The sequence below is a fragment of the Ahaetulla prasina genome, chromosome 1, assembly GCF_028640845.1.
Source record: "Ahaetulla prasina isolate Xishuangbanna chromosome 1, ASM2864084v1, whole genome shotgun sequence".
Taxonomy (NCBI): Eukaryota; Metazoa; Chordata; class Lepidosauria; order Squamata; family Colubridae; genus Ahaetulla; species Ahaetulla prasina.
Window position 1 is genome coordinate 260598714 of NC_080539.1, and position 15302 is coordinate 260614015.

Sequence of the window (15302 nt, forward strand, 5' to 3'; positions counted from 1 at the left end):
TTTAGTATATTCTAAGAGAGCCAACAACTTGAAAATGCTTTTCCATGGACAATTTGCACAACTGCTCTTATTATTAGAAGCACTCTTATAGCTAGAGTAGGAAGTCAACAAACATTTCAGAGGAAGGCAAGGACAAAATATGTAATTATTTTGAGAAAACTACACGGGCTGAGGTCACCATTTTACTTTTATTATTTATGGCTGCTTGAGATTTCTCGTCTCAATCTTTACATATAAATCTATACAATATCTGTGCCCCATCTGTCTCTAATCTTCTTAATCCTTGGTTCCTTATTTTACCAGAGGTACATTAAAAGTAAATGCAATCCTTTGCTTTTCTGCTAGCTAGTATACCGTATATACTCGAGTATAAGCCGAGTTTTTCAGCACGTTTTTTGTGCTGAAAAACGTCCCCTCGGCTTATACTCGGGTCTATACGGCTTATACTCGAGTTTTGTTTTTTTAAGCCCTCGGCTTATACTCGAGTATATCGGCTTATACTCGAGTTTTGTTTTTTTCTTTTTCACATTTTGCGGACGGTAGCGGAAGCCCTGCCGGTGCAGTGAGAGGGCGGGGGGGGGGACCCGCCAGCCTTCTCAGCTGAGGGAGGGAGGGTTTCCCCAACCGGTAGGTGCCTCATTTCCCACCCTCGGCTTATACTCGAGTCCCCAGTTTACCCCAGTTTTTGGGGTAAAATTGGGGACCTCGGCTTATACTCGGATCGGCTTATATTCGAGTATATACGGTATGTGAATGATTGCCTCACTCTTGAAGTGATTTCTACATTAGATATTCTTGTTTCCATAATTTTCTTACATGGTTAGCAATGTTGCCTTTGAGTTTCCCCCTTTACAATTTATTAATAAGACTCCAAGAAGCTGCAGAGAAAGCTATGATGGCCATAAAGTTCTGGATCTGGTAGGGTGTTGTTGGGCGATTATCAGAAGCCACAATGAACTTATGCTGAAAAGAAGTGGGACACAGATAATCCTGGGAACAAACAGAAGGGTGGTTGCAGGCAGAGTGTCCTGCACTAGGAAATTTGATTTGGCATGTGTGACTGGATGACAAGATGTCTTAGCTGAAGAAGCTTCGTTGGTAAGTCATGTTTCTAGGGATAAGGACAAGCCACTCAGATGGAAATGGCTGGCTGTATAAACATTAATTTTCAGAAATCCAGGCCATTGATTTCTAGCTGCTAATGCATTTAGCAGTTTTTAGAAACATTCTCCTTTCCTGAAGGAAAGCTACTGCTTTCAGATGTAACTTGATGCTGCCAGAAAAAGCTATCTTTGGAATCTCTCCTCCCAAGTACTCAGACAGATGATATCATAGACATGTTCACACAGAAGAGAATTTGATATCCAGAAATCTAAAATGAGATGGAACTTTTCTGTATCCATAATGTCTCTTTCCTATCACAAGTAGTTCTTCCTTTCCCTTCTTTCCTTCCTCACAATTTTCACGACTGATTTGAGTGAACAAACAACACTGCTTTCTTGCAAGTGTAAGTAAGATCCCCAAGTTAGCTCAGCTCTTGGTGAAGTCTTGGACACTTACATGTAGCTTACTTGATATAGTAAGTGGCTATTTTCTTTCAAAAAGGTCAGGATTTTTCCTTTTCCTTTTTAGTCTAGCCTAGACTTTCTGAGGGGATGTGGTGGCTCAGTGGCTAAGACCCTGAGCTTGTTGATCAGAAGGTTGACAGTTCAGCGGTTCCAATCCCTAGCGCCATGTAACAGGGTGAGCTCCCATTACTTGTCCCAGCTTCTGACAACCTAGCAGTTTGAAAGCACGTAAAAAATGCAAGTAGAAAAATAGGGACCACTTTGGTGAGAAAGTAACAGTGCTCCGTACGCCTTCAGTGTTGAGTTATGCCGGCCACATGACCATGGAGACATCTTCGGACAGTGCTGGCTCTTCAGCTTAGAAATGGAGATGAGCACCGCCCCTAGAGCCAGAAACAACTAGCACACATGTGCGGGGGGCACCTTTACCTTGACTTTCTGAATGGTATACCACCTGAGCACTAATCAGGTTAACTAACCACTGTGTAGTTTTTTTCAGATCAACCAAGGTTGAGAAGAGGCTACCACCAAACTGAGCTTCTTGAAAATATGAATTCTCATAGAGCCAAATTTGTATATGGCACATTGCTATCTTTGAATGTGCTTATTTCCAGGTAATCTTACATAGCACTGCAATTATAGTGTGAAACATCAATTCTAAAACCAACAACCTTTCAAACTATGGTTATAGGATAGGATAGGATAGGATAGTAACAGGAAATATTAACTCGGTGCAGTGATTCATGTATTACTATGGCATTATGATAGAGATGATTAAATGTCAGAAACATATTCTAATTTACTGCATCCTTTTTTATAGAGAGTCAGGATGATGTAGTGGTTAAGGCTAGAAACTGGGAGACTGTGAATTCTAGTCCCACATTAGGCATGAAAACTGCCAGTGACTTTAGGCCAATCACTCTCTCTCAGTCCTAGGAAAACAGGCAATAGCAAACTATTTCTGAAATCTTGCTAAGAAAACTATAGGGACTAGACCAGGCAGTTGCTAGTAGTCAACACTGTTTCAAAAGCACATATACAATATTACTTTCCTTTGCTTCTAAATAGTAAACTAAATGAATAATTTCCATTATTTTCAGTGCAAACATTAAAATTACGTCAAAAAACCACTGTGTTTTCTCCCCTTTTACTCATTTATATCATATCATATCAAGGTAGCGTTCTTGGACCAACACTCTTCATACTATACATAAATGATTTTTGTGACCATATCTCAAGTAATTGTGTTCTCTTTGCTGACGATGTCAAACTATTTAACACCACAGACAATACATCTACCATTCAAAAAGACCTTGATCTTCTAAAACTTGGTCTAAAACTTGGCAACTCCAAATCTCAACCAGCAAATGCTCAGTCTTACATATTGGAAAAAAAAATCTAAACACTAAGAACATGCTTGATGGACATTACCTTACAGATGATCCCCACCCTGTTAAAGACTTGGAGTTTTCATATCAAATGATCTAAGTGCCAAAGCCCACTGCAACAACATAGCAAAAAAGGTACTAAGAGTTGTAAACCTAATCTTACGTAGCTTCTTTTCCAAAAACACTACACTACTAACCAGAGCATATAAAACATTTGCTAGACCAATTCTTGAATACAGCTTGCCTGTCTGGAACCTATACCACATTTCTGACATCAATACAATCGAACGTGTCCAGATATATTTTACAAGAAGAGTTCTCCACTCCTCTGAAAACAACAAAATACCTTATCCCACCAGACTTGAAATCCTAGGCTTAGAAAACTTGGAACTCCGTCGCCTTCGACAAGACCTAAGTTTAACTCATAGAATCATCTATTGTAATGTCCTTCCTGTTAAAGACTACTTCAGCTTTAATTGCAATAATACAAGAGCAACCAATAGATTTAAACTTAATGTTAACCGCTTCAATCTAGATTGCAGAAAATATGACTTCTGTAACAGAATTATCAGTGCTTGGAACACAATACCTGACTCTGTGGTCTCTTCTCATAATCCTAAAAGCTTTAACCAAAAACTTTCTACTATTGACCTCACCCCATTCCTAAGAGGACTATAAGGGGCGTGTATAAGAGCACAAATGTGCCTACCGTTCCTGTCCTATTGTTTTTTTTTCTTATATATATAAATATACTTATACTTCCTTATATTTCCTCATATATATGTTTATATACTATATAATCATTTTGTGTGATGCTTATGTATATTGTTGTGACAAAAATAAATAAAAATAAAAATAATCTTCATTCAATTATATCACTTATTTATTTATATCATAACCCACATTAAATCAATTTCCCAAAAGTTCTTTCTTTCCTAGTGCTTCATGAAATTGCTTTTAAAAACAGAAAACTATGGTAGTCCTCCACTATCATAATGGAGCCTGGAATTTCCAATGCGAGTCACGGCAGTCATAAGTCAATACATCCAAATCAAATCTGAATTTATGACTTCATAAATCAAATCTGAATTTATGACTTTTTTTTCATGGCAGTCATTAAACAAATGCCAGTCATTAAGCAGATCAGTTTATTCTTGGGGGCATTTTTTGCCAAAAACCAACTGAAAAGGCCAAAAAAACAGCAAAAATATCAAAAATTGTGGTCACATCACCACAAAACGCTGCAACTGGCCCAGGGGTGGGTTTCACTTACCTTTGCTACTGGTTCACTCGTGCATGCACAGATCGTATTTGATGACGTCCGGGTGGGTGGGAGGAGCCTCCCACCACTGCTGCTACCGGTTCACCTGAACCGGAGTGAACCAGTAGCAACCCACCACTGAACTGGCCACAAAGGTGAGCAGGCTTCTAAGTACTCAAAATGGAGTCATGTGACCATGTGAAATGTACAGCCGTTGGAACTCTGGAACTGGGTCAAAAGTAGTTATTGAGGGGTCCACTGTTAACGTCATACAAATACAGGTAGTCCTCAAATTTTGACAATTGAGCCCAAAATTTCTGTTCCTATGCGAGACATTTGTTAAGTGAATTTTGCCCCATTTTACAACCTTTCATGCCATAGTTGTTAAGTGAATCATTGCAGTTGTTAAGTTAGTAACATGCTTGTTAAGTGAATCTGTTTCCCCCATTGACTTTGCTTGTCAAAAGGTTGCAAAAGGCGATCATGTGACCCTGGTACACTGCAACCATCATAAATGAGTCAGCTGCCAAGCATCCGAATTTTGATCACGTGACCATGGGGATGCTGCAACGGTCGCAAGTGTGAAAAACAGTCGTAAGTTAACTTTTTTCAGTGCTGTTGTAACTTCAAAGGGTCACTAAACAAACTGTTGTAAGTCGAGGAATACCTGTAATTGTAAGTTGAGGACTACTTGTGCACAGTATTTCTTGATTCTACTGAGTTATAAATATGGCTTGTTTTACGTTTGTTGTGTTTCAGATGTGTCACAGAATACAAGGATATTGTTCAACAGTGCTCCACTATCAAAAGTGCATAGTCATCATTTCAATTCTGCTTCTCAGCTGCACAATACATTAACACTGCCCATCATGTTGTTCCCCTGATGGGTTGGGAGTGTAACAGCCCTCCTATACTCAGCATGGTCAATGGTGAGGAATTCTGTATTTAGCCTCCACATAAAGAACCTGGCATATTCTATTGGGAAATTCTTGATATCAGCAATAATCGTCTATCATATCTGCTCAGTTACTAGTTACTATGAAGCTACTGCTCTGCAACTCTCACAAGAGTGGCAAGCTGGCATTCTCCAGAGATTCAGGACTCACAAATCCTTTGAGATGAATTAGATTTACAGTTCTTGCTTAAAACTCTCTTTCAACTTACGAAGAACATTAGAACACATTCTAAAAATCTTGTGCTACATTCTGAACTGGATATTGTTTAGTAGTTACTCAGCAGTTTATACCTGAAGGCTTATCTGCACCCCCAGCATTTTTATTCTCTAACCCGAAAAGCTCTTTGAAGCATACCTGTGATTATCTCCACTCCTGTTAACTTCAAATAACTGAGGCAGAGTGCAAAAAAAAAAAAGTCGTCATGTCATGGTCCTGCATTAAATTTTGCTGGTCCTGAAATGAATGATACTCTTCATCCAGGCCACTTAGGGGAACAAAATAAATGGCTAATACTCCTCACCCACAGTCTTAGTTTAATGCATGGCTGGAATCTCTTGTGATCATATGCATAAAAAAAGGGGGGAAATCTGAGCAATTCCTATGAGAACCACTACAAAGTCACCAAGTCAGTCACCTTTCCTCTTTTAAAACTCTATAAAGTTGAAGTTGAGGATCAGAAAGTAGGTGAGAGGATTGACATAAGTGAAATAACACAAGCTTTGTAAAACTGCAGTAAAGAGAATTAGCCTCTTTGATCCAGTCCTGCTTGCAGAACCAGAAATACAGAAATAACTCAACTCTTATTCAGAGTCAGTGTTATGGGGGCCTGGGTTATTCCTGAACTGTTGAAAAAAATTCATATCCGGGGTATCCTGAATTCCTGATTGGTCTAAAACAGTGTTCTCAAATATTCTAAAAAGCACATTTTAGCCTGTTTTGTTTCTATTGTGTGTGATATCTCTTCATGCCGAGAAAGCAAATTAAATGTCCATTCTAGCATTTATGAAAATAATTATGAAAGGGTCGGTGTTGCCCAGTTCTTATTATTCTGTTCATATTACTGAATATTGAGGGTTTTTTAAAAAAAACCTTTTCTGGAATTATGCTTTCAATTAATGTGGATTATTGATTTTCTTGAATACACCCCCATTTCCTAAGTATTATATTTGATTGCAAGTGCATATGATTCTCAGTGTTTTGACAGTATTATTATAAAAATTCTATATTCCTTCGCATACTGAGAGATATTTAATCTTTTCAAAATGAAGCTTTATATAAGACTATACCCTATAGAGTTGTTCCTTGCTTGATGCCTTTAATATGAATACCATAATATCTTTTCTCAATCTGGTTTCTTTCAGATTTGTTGATATTACAACTCCCATAACCCCCAGTTAGTAATGTGGAAGTTGTAATCCACCATAACTAGGGGTAAGGTTGTGGAAGGTTGCTATATATTATTGGGGTAATAAATATTGCTCAGACAATGTTTTATACATACGTAAATTTTAAGCTCTTCTCTCTTTTTTTGTTTGTTGGTCTTCAACAGAGAAGGTTTGACTAAAGCCTAGGCCTAAGACTTTGCATAACTTATCAAGCAAATGAAGAGCTGGGTTTGTACAAATGCTACATCCTGCCCCATCCTCTTTGTAAACAAGACAGCTGCATGCAGCCTGGCGGAATATTTACTTTTGCCATGTGCTTTTTCAGTCTCCAATATTTGGTTTTGCTTTATTTTTAAGACTGGAAAAACATTTTACTGAAGTTATTTTTGACTATAGATTATTGGTTCTAGCTTGCATGATTCCAAGTTGCAGTAATAGAAATGAAAAAGTCCACTGCCCAAATCACTCCAGGAATATGTAGGAACCACTGCAATTTCAGTAGCAACTACCACTTACACAAGAGCAGCACCAGGTTGCAATTGGCACTGCATGCTTGTCTTCTTGATGCTACTGGGTTTCTGTATTTCCTATAGAATACAGCTTGAAGGCTTCTTCAAATGGTCGGAGTGGGTAATTTCCTACCAGCTCCAACTTTTTCCTCACTCCATTTCCTCCCATGATTCTCCTCCTGTCTTTGGGGAATGTCCCTCCTCAGTTGTTACATGGTCATACATTTACAAAATGGTCATTGTGAAAATAAGCATGGCAAGGTGAAAATGAGAGCAGCTGAAGGATAAAGTGAAAAGATATGTTATTTCAGAAAATGAATAAAATTATCTAAATTATTATCATCATCCTTGTCCTTTTGTTTAAAGAATAAAAAAAAAACCATAAAAGTTACACAAGGAAAATCCAAAAATTAATAAGATAAATAAAATAAATTTTTAGAACGAATTCTGAAATAATGCTAGCCATATTTCAATATATTAGCAATAGGAAACCAGCTACCAAAGGTGCTGGATGTGACAGGAAAGCTGGATAACATTTTTGTAACTGCTATTAGAGTCATCCATGCCTGAATAGATATTTTGAGAGAACCCGAGTTAGAAATAAGTTAGTAATAACAAGAGACAAAATGCTAGCTCTTACAGAAAACAAATTGCTAAATCCAGAATATACGCATGAAATGAAATTGCTCATCTAACAAAAATGTGATATGTCCTTAAGATTTGGCTTTATGCTACAAGGACGTACAATGTAATATAACTTAATCTAAAAGTTTTTTTTTCCCAACTGAAAGATACAGAAAAGCAACTTCTGATAATGAATAATCAACATGATGCAGCATAAGTTTTCTTTGCAATTCCTGGACAAGCAGACCATCACAATCTTGATACAGCTCTTTAAGAATGTTAAAAAGAATGTAAATATAGATTATAAAAATTTATTTGATTATTACAAGGTTCTTGATACAGACTAGTTATCCAAGGCTTATAAGCAGATGTGCTTGTTGACATAACTGTTCATGTCTATTATAGGCCCAACCAGTTAAAAAATAAGTGAGGTAAAAAATAAACAAATGATTGATAAGAGGGTATGTAGCATATATCTATTTTTCTTAAATGATCTGGAGTTAAAGGTTGAGTAGGGAATGGATACCTTCGCTGATGCCAAATTGTTTGAGAAAATAAAAACGAAAGTAACCGAAAGAGTTTTATATTTCTTTAATATGTAAGGTAGTCCTCAACTTACAACCAAATTGGGTCTATAACAAAGGTGTCAAACTCAAGGCACAGGGGCCAGATCCGGCCCATGGGGTGCTTAGATCTGGCCCATGGGGCCACCCTGGAAACAGCAAAGGACTGGCTCGCGGTACCTCTGCCAGCAAAAACAAAACTCAGGAAGGCCACATTTGGCTCTCTCAAGCTCCTTTTTCACTGGCAGAGGGTTGCAGGAGGCTGTCGCAGCTGAAGACAGAGCTAGGGAGCCTGTTTTTTCTGGCAGAGTGCTTGGGCCGCCACAGGTGCCCGCGACACCAGTGACATCGAGCTGGCCACGCCCATTCTGGCCTTCCGAGGTCAAACACAACCCTGATGCATCCCTCAATGAAACTGAGTTTGACATCCTGGGTCTAAAGCCTCCATTGCTAAGCAAGGTAATCAGTGAGCCACACCCAATTTTTTTTGGCTGCGGTCATTACGAGTATCATCATACTTGTTAAATGAATGACATGGTCATTGAAGAAATCCAGCTTTTCCCATTATTTTTGCTTCTTGGAAGCCGCTAGGAAGATCACAAATGGCAATCATAGGATCCTGGGACACTACAACCATTGTAAATACATGCTGGCTGCCAAGTACCTGAAATTTGATGAGATGACCGCAGGGATACTACAATGGTTGTAAGTGTAAGGATTGGTTGTCATTTTTTTTCGAACACAGTCATAACTTTGAATGGTCACTAATTAAATGGTTGTAAGTTGATGACTACTTGTAACTGTCTTAAAATGGCACAACCAATTCACTACAAACAAGCTTGTCTAATGTGGTAAAAAAATTACACACACATACACACACGAGTGATTACTGACTGATCAGGTTCTGAGGATAACAGTGGATAAATCTGATGAAAGCATCAAATCCATGTGCAGCTTTTTTGAAAATGGCATACAGATAGTCCTCGACTTATGATCAGAATTGTGCCCAAATTTTTTGTTGCTAAGTGAGTCTTGCCCCATTTTACAACCTTTCTTGCCACAGTTAAGTGAATCTGGCTTCCCTACTGACTCCTTGTCAGAAGGTCATAGATATAAAAGATGATCATATGACCTCAGGACTCTGCAACCATCCTAAATAAGAGTCAGTTGCCAAGCATATAAATTTTGATCCTGTGACCATGGAGATGCTGCAATGGTCGTTAACTGTAAAAAATGGTTGTGTCACTTTTTTCGGTGCCATTGTAACTTCAATGAAGCTGAGAGGCGAGAAACTCACAATAGACAAAAGAATACCTCCACATACAGGAAGCAAAATTTTGGAATTCATTACAAGTTCTGTAGTACCACCAATATTGGAAACGGTGTGGCTTCTATATCTGTGACAGGAGATTATAAATCATACAGGTTCTCTTATAACCAAAGCTGCTTCACAACTCTTCATATAAAATTATCTGGCAACTGTAGGAATAGAACACTAAACTAGGTAAACTTTTCATCTGATCCATGATAGCTTAATCAATGTAAACTTTTTTTGCAGAGTAATAATTGTGTGTAAAATATTGTCATCAATATTTTAACCATTTATTCCAAAGGGAAGTTGATTGAAAAGTTCAACATGGTATTTCATCCCCTATAATATCCCTGGAATGACCTCTCTGATGTCCATGATGTTCTTTTTCCTTTCACGATTTCTTACTTCCATAAAAGCTCAGCTAATTAAGAACATTTTAGTTTAGTTATTAGGCTGAACTGTAAACCACAATGGCCGGGTTTTATTATTTAGCCCGGGATAGTCAACCTTTTTATACCTGCCGCCCACTTTTGTATCTCTCTGTTAGTAGTAAAATTTTCTAACCGCCCACCAGTTCCACAATAATGGTGATTATAAAGTAGGTTTGGGGGGGGGGCTACCAGCTCTGCTTATCAGTTAGAGCTGGGTGGTGTGGGGGGAGATGCGCCAGCTATTCTGGGGCGAGGCTCTTTTGTTTGCGGTCGCACTATTGCACCATTTAGTTTTACTTACATAACGTGAACTAAACCTATGCGCAGGTGATACAAATAGTATATTTTCAGAAATTTAAATTGTCACAGGGAATTTTATGAAAACCTAATGAAAATGTTTTTAAATAATGCTATGAATTTTTTTAAAAAGTCAATTAAATTAAAAAAAAGGAAAGTGCTTCAGAATCAGACAAAACCCCTACCGCCCACCATGAAAGCTGGAACACCCACTAGTGGGCGGCAGGGACCAGGTTGACTACCACTGATTTAGCCTAAGCTCAATAGTCAATTTAGGGTTTAGGAGCATGCATGAACTCTACTTTTACATTTTTAAAAACTCAGTAAATATGTAGCCACATATTTATTCTTCTGTTCATAAATATTCATTTCCTGGCATTTCTTTTGAAGAAATTTTCATTATTCAAACTTTGCATTTATTTATTTAATTTCTATAGCCGCCCATCTAAGCCAATGATTCTGGCTTACAATTCAAAAAAATATATTACAATTAAAACACTAAAATTTTTGAAACAATAAAAACATCAGATAAATATACTAGTATTTTAGTGCCTAAGGAATTCATATGCCCTCTGTCTGAAGTCTAATCACTCACACGAACTTCCAATGAAACAATTCATACATATTAGGATGGAGCTCCCTGTAACATCCACCATATAGTTATGAGAAGTAAATGTTTAGATCACCCCACTTTTTTGAAAAAAAAATCCTTTCGTTGCTTTTCTATTAAAATGAACAGGCTTTCTATCTTAAGTTCAAATATCAATATATACTTTTGGAGGACGAAGAGCAGCACAAAAATAAAATTAGTAACAATAGTTTGTTTCATAATTACCACAGTAATGAAAAATGTTTATTATCTAGGCAATTCTAGTCAGGATTCAGTTCAACTACAGCTATGGATATACCTTCTTTCATCATCAAGAAACTTCAATTACCAATTGGGATTAAAGAATAGGATTTAAAATGCAGTGCAAAGCTATGCTTTTTATACAGAAGGAAGATTCTTCCAGCCAAGTTCCTACATCATTCATGATGCCAAGGAGTTTGTCAACATGAAATTGTAGCATTATTGTAGCGAAATAATGACCAATTTTATTCAGTTACCTAAGAACCCCTTATTGTCAACTGATTTTCAACCTATTTTTTCTAGGAAGAAAAAGAAAAAATACATACCCTGTTTCCCCCAAAATAAGACATCCCCTGATAATAAGCCCAATCGGGCTTTTGAGTGCATGGCAATAAGGCCAAGCGTTTATTTCAGGGTTCAAAAAAATAGAAGACAGGGTCTTATTTTCAGGAAAACATGGTACTTGGGATGTAGCTTCATTTTTCCTGTGCCTTTATCCAATACTGCTGTTAAATGATGGATCATTTAACATTCCCAGAGGAAGCACTTTCCAGAATTTCATCTGACTGATGGTCTACTACACAGCTAAGTATTCAGGGGGAACATCATGACATAAATGGAGCAGAAACCTGTTTCCAGGGGTGGGGCTCGCAGGTAGCCTCCAATTTAGGAGACAGAGCCAATGAGAGTCAGTGCACGTTTGGTCAGAGGACTGATCCTGCTGCCTAGAATGACTTGTCTTTAAGCAACAAGATGTGAGCCTCTCCCACCTGCTTCCCACGGGAATAAACACATTCCCCTCCAGTTTAACTCAAGGAAAGATGAAAACATGCTTAAAACACTCAAGTACTACCAACCTGTTTTAAAATACAGCAAACACTTACACACACACACATGCACCCATAAAACAAGCCAGCTTACACGATACAGGGAAGACAACATTCACAGGCATAAAGCACAAAATTATCGAAGCCCCTGGGAAATTAAGCAGCTGGAGATTTTTCTCCCATTAACCAAGAGAAGGCATTCCCAGGACCTATTTTCAAGTGACAGTTTGCAAACCTGGGAGTGGCATCAACTAGCAAGGAAGGAAGCCATGTTAACCCCTCCTCAATCAGTATCCAATCATAACAAAAGGCTACTATAGGCTGGGAAGTAACAGAAGATCAGAGAAAAGGATTAAGAATCCCAAAGGGCCAGAAAGGACCAGTCCACATTAAACACTGCAGCTCAGGACCTTTTCCTTTCAAAGTCTTCCAAAACTATATAATGCAGATTATTCCTGTGTGTACACGTCCAAACAAGGACCTTAATCTGCCCGCTGCATCTGCAGCTGTGAACCAAACTTACTTCACTATTCTCTCAGACCACTCCCTAAACTGCATGGCAGGGGGGGAAAAAGTGCAATCAAAACCCACAACTACCTACAAGCCTTGGCAAATGGCTGGAAGAGAACATCACTGGAAGAGGAAAACCTGGGGATACAGAAAGTATCATCATTAGCATCCGTGGCTTCTAGAAGATGTAATCACTGGCACTCCTATTAATCAGCCGCCACCCCCCACCCCTCTCTGGCGCTGACAGGAAGTGTTTACAGAAAGCACAGTCACAATATAGCTGGGAACAGAGACAGGCAAGCAGGTGGCGGGTCAACCCTCCCGCTCCCGAGCCCCCCAAACCCACCCGATCCTCCAGGGCAGCAACAATTCCCAAGCTCTAGAAAAATGCCGAGCCGATGAAGTTCCTCGCGTCTAGATGTGCCGGTCCACAGCCTAGTATTAGCGTCAGTGAGGCGGCGGCGGCTGCTGCTAGACCGGGAAATCGCGGGGGGGGGAGGAGGAGGACCGGAGAGCGTGTTGTCACACACCATCCTTGGACACGCCTCGCCCCTTTGCAAAGCGTTCCACCCAGGGCTTTCTTTTAAGCCCCAGAGCCGTCCCTGCGTGGAATTGCACTTTGGCCTTTGGATTTCACAAGCGGACGATTAACAAGGAGAAGCCCAAAGCTTCAGAATGAAACCCACCCGCCTGGCAGCACCCCAAGTCACCCTTTCAGCCTCGCTGCGCTCTCCCTTAACGTCCCTCGACTGACAATCGGACACACCCCATAATAGCTCGTCCTCTCGCACACGAGGCTGTTCCCCCTGACAGACGCAATCGCCGTGCCTTCCCTTCTTGTACGCCGCCGACCGCCTCCCACGTTGCTTTTGGCCGAAGGAAGCGCAACCTCCCCAAGCGATACCCCTCCGAGTCTCTCCTACTTAAGAAATGAGGGTGGCGAGGATGATGCTGAAATAACCTAGGGAGGGGGAGGGGGAGTCTGGCCTTTACACCCTCACTTCGGAGATTCGGGTTACAACCGAAGCGACTTCAGCCAAGATCCAGGGAAAGAGATGTTCTACAACGCGCAACCCGCCTTTTTCCTCCCCCATTTTGGCTCATAAAAGCCAAGCGCTGCAACTAACAGCTCCGTGTACACGGTCGCCCTGGGGCGCGCCGTGTGAACCACTGCAGGACCTCTGGCTATTACAGCCCGCACCTTGAATATTCCCAAACGGCTGAAAGCTGAACCGGAGAACGCCCACAGATCCGCAGCCGCTTCGTGGCCGCCTTCCCCAGGGCTGCTAAGGAATTACTTACACAGGTGAGCCGAATCAACCTTCAAGGCGAACGTGCTTCTAAGCCCCAAAACAGCATTTAAGAATTGGAGGAGGAAGCTCTACTTACTACTTATAGCCTGCGAGGTTTTGCTTGCAAACCAGAAAAGCAAAGCTGCCTTTTTCCTAGAGGGTTTTTTAAAAAAAAAAAAAAATTGGAAGCGTGCGAGGAAATGCAAAGTTTGCGTGGTGCCTGGAAAGAGAAAAGCGCCTTCGCGAGACTCCGCGTCCCCTCCGCAGAAAGACCGGCTGCTCTCTTAGTCAAGGGTCCGTCGGTCCGATCCAGCGGCGAACTTTCCACCTAGGCGGCGGAGGAGCCCCGTGTTTGCAACGCCCTCCCCGCATTGGCACCCAACACTGAGGCACCCGCTCCGCCCGGGTGCTGCCGTGACGGCGGCTTGGACAATGTGTGCACGCAAAACCAGCCCCAGGCAGCGGGCGGCACACGCCCAAACGCCGCTCGCCGCCCACTCGTAGCTCTCAACCTCCCGGAGCAGCTGATAGGCGCTCCTGCTCAACCTTCGGGTTCTAGGCCGCGGCTCCCCCAATCCTCCGACCTCGTGGTCGGCTGCGAGACACGTCAATCACTCCCAGAGCAACCTTCTCCCTCGGCCCCGCCCGCTGCTGTGTTGCTGCCGCGGCTCCGGCCTGGGCTTTCGGAGAGCGGCAAGGGGCCGGAGGAGGGAGGGAGGGAGGAAATGGGTGTAGCAAGCTGGGAGAAGGGAATCGCCTCTCGCGTGGCTTATTTTTAGAGTCTGCTGCTTCCTCCAGGCAAATAAAGCCGTCTCCTCCTCCTCCTCCGCCGGGATGAGGAGATGCGCGCCCTCCCTTCCACCCGAGGTAAATATTCCATCCAGGTTTAGTTCTCTTGTGAGCGAGGACTCCCTCAGCAGCACTCCCCCCATTTCCTTCCTCTTTTTTAGGACCCGTTTTTGTGCGTAGCTTGGCTGTGGCCCTCTGCTGCTGCTCCTAGTGGGGCCTCTTTCTCTTTTATCCTTTTCCCTGCCTGCTCAGAGAAATGCTGGCTGTGAAGTCGGTAGGATGTGGGGAATCCGTGCTAGCCTGGTTGGAAAAGGAGGAAGGGGGGATGAATAGGAAAGCGCACAAAGGAACGGCAGCTTTCCCCAACCTGGCGCTCTCCAGAACTAAAATACAAATCCCATTATCCCCTCCTATGGTTGTGTGAGCCGCATTATCCTGGGCAGCCACTACTATGGAGGTAGCCATAGAAGATTGTAAATTTGCATCCTCCTTACTTGCGGGTTCTGTTAATTAGATTAGTAAGAAAACATTGCAAACTATGTTTCTTAAAAAGTTAAACATTGTCCAAAGTGAGGGACCTTGTTACATTTATAAACTTTTGGCTATGAAGATTGACTTGGCGTTAAATGGCCAGTGTGGGATCAAATATATAACTCTAGTATTCGGGTTATTAGGGTAATTTTTTTTGGGGGGGGGAGAGATTTTTTTATGTTATTCTGATTTAAGTTATTATTTTAAAA

General features: G+C 41.0%; 2 protein-coding genes across 2 annotated transcripts in view; one reads left to right on the plus strand and one right to left on the minus strand.

Annotated features, from left to right (window-relative positions):
* The window catches only part of HRAS (HRas proto-oncogene, GTPase), a 77385-nt gene extending 63194 nt beyond the window's left edge, over window positions 1-14191 (minus strand). Inside the window, exon 1 of the mRNA XM_058156801.1 lies at window positions 13871-14191. The gene's annotated coding sequence lies outside the window, so the exon portion shown is untranslated. The remainder of the gene's footprint in view (window positions 1-13870) is intronic.
* The window catches only part of LRRC56 (leucine rich repeat containing 56), a 75510-nt gene continuing 72430 nt past the window's right edge, over window positions 12223-15302 (plus strand). Inside the window, exon 1 of the mRNA XM_058156789.1 lies at window positions 12223-13787. The gene's annotated coding sequence lies outside the window, so the exon portion shown is untranslated. The remainder of the gene's footprint in view (window positions 13788-15302) is intronic.